At 40.9% G+C, this 4,121-nt stretch overlaps 1 protein-coding gene across 3 annotated transcripts in view; it reads left to right on the top strand.

Moving 5' to 3' along the window:
- Positions 1 to 4,121, top strand: part of tbc1d2 (TBC1 domain family, member 2) — a 25,542-nt gene that overhangs the window by 7,127 nt on the left and 14,294 nt on the right. Inside the window, exon 1 of one of the 3 annotated variants that reach the window (XM_046030769.1) lies at positions 2,942 to 2,964. The exons of the other annotated variants lie outside the window; for them this stretch is intronic. The gene's annotated coding sequence lies outside the window, so the exon portion shown is untranslated. Of the gene's footprint in view, positions 1 to 2,941; positions 2,965 to 4,121 lie in introns of those variants that run through there. 3 annotated transcript variants of the gene reach the window in all.

Below are 4,121 nucleotides of genomic sequence, written 5' to 3'. Positions count from 1 at the left end.
GATGGTTATTTTAACTGGTCTAATGATGGATTAACTGGTCTAATGATGGATTAACTGGTCTGATGGTGGATTAACTGGTGGTTTAACTGGTCTGATGGTGGTTTAACTGGACTGATGGTTAGTTTATCTGGTCTGATGGTGGTTAACTGGTCTGATGGTTAGTTTAACTGGTCTGATGGTTAGTTTAACTGATCTGATGATGGATTAACTGGTCTGATGATGGTTTAACTGGTCTTATGGGTAGTTTAACTGGTCTGGTGATGGTTTAACTGGTCTGATGATGGTTTAACTTGAGTGATGGGTAGTTTAACTGGTCTGATGGTGGTTTAACTGGAGTGATGGTTAGTTTAACTGGTCTGATGGTGGTTTAACTAGTCTGATGGTGGTTTAACTAGTCTGATGATGGTTTAACTGGTCTGGTGATGGTTTAACTGGTCTGATGGGTGGTTTAACTGGTCTGGTGATGGTTTAACTTGAGTGATGGTTAGTTTAACTGGTCTGATGGTGGTTTAACTGGAGTGATGGTTAGTTTAACTGGTCTGATGGTGGTTTAACTAGTCTGATGATGGTTTAACTAGTCTGATGATGGTTTAACTAGTCTGATGATGGTTTAACTGGTCTGGTGATGGTTTAACTTGAGTGATGGTTAGTTTAACTAGTCTGATGGTGGTTTAACTGGTCTGATGGTTAGTTTAACTGGTCTGATGGTTAGTTTAACTGGTCTGATGGGTAGTTTAACTGGTCTGATGGGTAGTTTAACTGGTCTGGTGATGGTTTAACTGATCTGATGGGTGGTTTAACTGATCTGATGGGTGGTTTAACTTGTCTGGTGATGGTTTAACTTGAGTGATGGGTGGTTTAACTGGTCTGGTGATGGTTTAACTTGAGTGATGGTTAGTTTAACTGGTCTGGTGATGGTTTAACTTGAGTGATGGTTAGTTGAACTGGTCTGATGGTGGTTTAACTGGAGTGATGGTTAGTTTAACTGGTCTGATGGTGGTTTAACTAGTCTGATGATGGTTTAACTAGTCTGATGATGGTTTAACTGGTCTGGTGATGGTTTAACTTGAGTGATGGTTAGTTTAACTAGTCTGATGGTGGTTTAACTAGTCTGATGATGGTTTAACTGGTCTGATGGGTAGTTTAACTGGTCTGGTGATGGTTTAACTGATCTGATGGGTGGTTTAACTGGTCTGATGGGTAGTTTAACTGGTCTGATGGGTGGTTTAACTGATCTGATGGGTGGTTTAACTGATCTGATGGGTGGTTTAACTGGTCTGATGGTTAGTTTAACTGGTCTGGTGATGGTTTAACTTGAGTGATGGTTAGTTTAACTGGTCTGATGGTGGTTTAACTGGAGTGATGGTTAGTTTAACTAGTCTGATGATGGTTTAACTGGTCTGGTGATGGTTTAACTTGAGTGATGGTTAGTTTAACTAGTCTGATGGTGGTTTAACTAGTCGGATGATGGTTTAACTGTTCTGATGATGGTTATGGGTGGTTATGGCGCTGTGGATAAGATGCATGTATTTGGTGTGAGAGACCAACTCTCCACTGTGAAGAGTTGAACCCCTAGTTGCTCCAGAGGCGTGAAACCTCTTGCAATTGTAAGTCGCTTTGGATAAAAGTGTCATCTAAATGAGTAAATGTCATGTAAATGTTTAACTGGTCTGATGGTTTTTTAACTGGTCTGATGGTGGTTTAACTGTACCGCCAATCTTAAATAAAATCCATAATCCGAAGATGGCGTAAATTTCATTCATGTTAGCATTTTACATGTAAAAGTTCGACCGGCCTTTTTAAAACTCTCCATATTAAATCATAAATAGTTTGAAAGCTTGTTTTCAAAAACAAGCCACCGCACACTGAAATGATTTCACTCCATTTATTGTGAACAATGCATTTTGCCTGTGGCTTCTTCAGGTTCACACATTGAAATTGCAAAAGCACTCACAGGTGTGCTATATAGGCAATGTGTAGGTCACATGACCAGTAATCCCAGTTCAAAATACTACTAATAATAGTAATACAAATGGCAAAATATGATTAATATAACAAAATGTAAATAAACATACATGAAATCACAAAAATAGCATAATTTCACCAGTCCATAAAAAGACTACTATGAAGCCCGTGGACATTACAAAACATAAATGAGGCTATGGTCCATGTTTTCATCTCTAGGACATGTGTTCATGTGACAACATTTTAATGCTTGGTGTGTTTTTCTCAAAACACACGTTTCCTGTTCGCTAAGTTCTTTTCCTCGCCCTTCAGGGCAGTTAGATCATCATAAATTCACACAATGTTTCTTCAGTCTTATATATATTTTTAAAATATCTTTTATCATTCTTAATTAATATGTGCAAAAAGTGGTCCATCACACACATGAGTGGTATATTTTGAATAAATCTTCAAAAAATTATATTTTAATAAACCGATTTGTAAATGTCTGGACCGTTGGTAGGTTATCACAGTAAAACCAAAAAAGCCCATCTGACTCCAAACTATGTGCTGGAAAATATATGTGATGTATAAATTAGCGCATATTTAATGAAGAAATACCTCAAGTGCAAATAAAAAATAAAAAACCTAAATTGTAATTCCAAAAAAGCTTTGATTTATGTTTACTGTCAGCTTGTTGGGAAACAGCTTGTTTGACTGGTGTCTGGCCTTAAATTAGATTAAAGGATGAAATCTGTGAGACAGAAGATGATGAAGAGTAACAACATGAAAACACACTGGTGTGTGTGTGTGTGTGTGTGTTTGTGTGTGTGTGTGGCATTAACAAACAATAGAAAGAAACAGAAGCTGTTGTGGAAATGACCCAGCAGCAGATTAAAGTGCAGCATCGTGAAGCAAAACACTGAAGGATTAAACAGTTTTCAGACGTCAGCTGATCTGGATTTCAGACCAAACCAGCTCAGCCTGCAGGTCTCTGGAGGAGGCAAAGAACCAGAGGAGGTGAGGAAGTGGTGAACTGCTCATTCAATGTGTATAACAGTATTTAATTAGGGGTGGGGGGGAAGGAAACATGATGTGATGCGTAGGAGGCGCTCTGTGATGTTGCTATGTGGAGCTGAGGATCATTTCCTGTTGTTGGTTTGGCTCCACATGGGCAGAGAGGCTGCATCCTGAACCGCCTACTACAAACTACCGGCGACCGCAATGTGCATTACGTACTGCACACTGGGCTTCATAGTAGTATGCTGTATGTACTACGTACTGCTCAGAGCAGAGCGTCTTCCCTCTAAGAGGATCTTTGGTGGCGTTCAGGCCCGTTTCATTTAGTTTCTCTGCTGCTGGAGACGTCGCTCAGGTTAATCTGTGATGTGACGTCAGCAGCTGCTTCCTGAATGTTCCTCAGAGTTTAGAGAATCCTCCGTGTGAGAAGCTCAAACTTTCCTCTCAGTCTGCTGCAGCAGCTGACTCAGCGCAGCAGAGGAAAGGAAGGACTGGATTTATTCTGAGTAATCCACCAGGAATGTGGGATTGGCCAATGCAGCTCGATGACGTCACACTGGGTTGAAGCAAAAGTACACTCACCTAAAGGATTATTAGGAACACCACACTAATACTGTGTTTGACCCCCTTTGGCCTTCAGAACTGCCTTAATTCTACGTAGCATTGATTCAACAAGGTGCTGAAAGCATTCTTTAGAAATGTTGGCCCATATTGATGGATAGCATCTTGCAGTTGATGGAGATTTGTGGGATGCACATCCAGGGCACGAAGCTCCCGTTCCACCGCATCCCAAAGATGCTCTATTGGGTTGAGATCTGGTGACTGTGGGGGCCATTTTAGTACAGTGAACTCATTGTCATGTTTGAAATGATTGGAGCTTTGTGACATGGTGCATTATCCTGCTGGAAGTAGCCATCAGAGGATGGGTACATGGTGGCCATAAAGGGATGGACATGGTCAGAAACAATGCTCAGGTAGGCCGTGGCATTTAAACCATGCCCAATTGGCACTAAGGGGCCTAAAGTGTGCCAAGAAAACATCCCCCACACCATTACACCACCACCAGCAGCCTGCACAGTGGTAACAAGGCATGATGGATCCATGTTCTCATTCTGTTTACGCCAAATTCTGACTCTACCATCTGAATGTCTCAACAG

Source organism: Micropterus dolomieu, linkage group LG19 (genome assembly GCF_021292245.1).
Source record: "Micropterus dolomieu isolate WLL.071019.BEF.003 ecotype Adirondacks linkage group LG19, ASM2129224v1, whole genome shotgun sequence".
Lineage (NCBI taxonomy): Eukaryota > Metazoa > Chordata > Actinopteri > Centrarchiformes > Centrarchidae > Micropterus > Micropterus dolomieu.
Note: the sequence above shows the minus strand (reverse complement) of the source record. Positions and strands in the feature narration are given on the sequence as shown.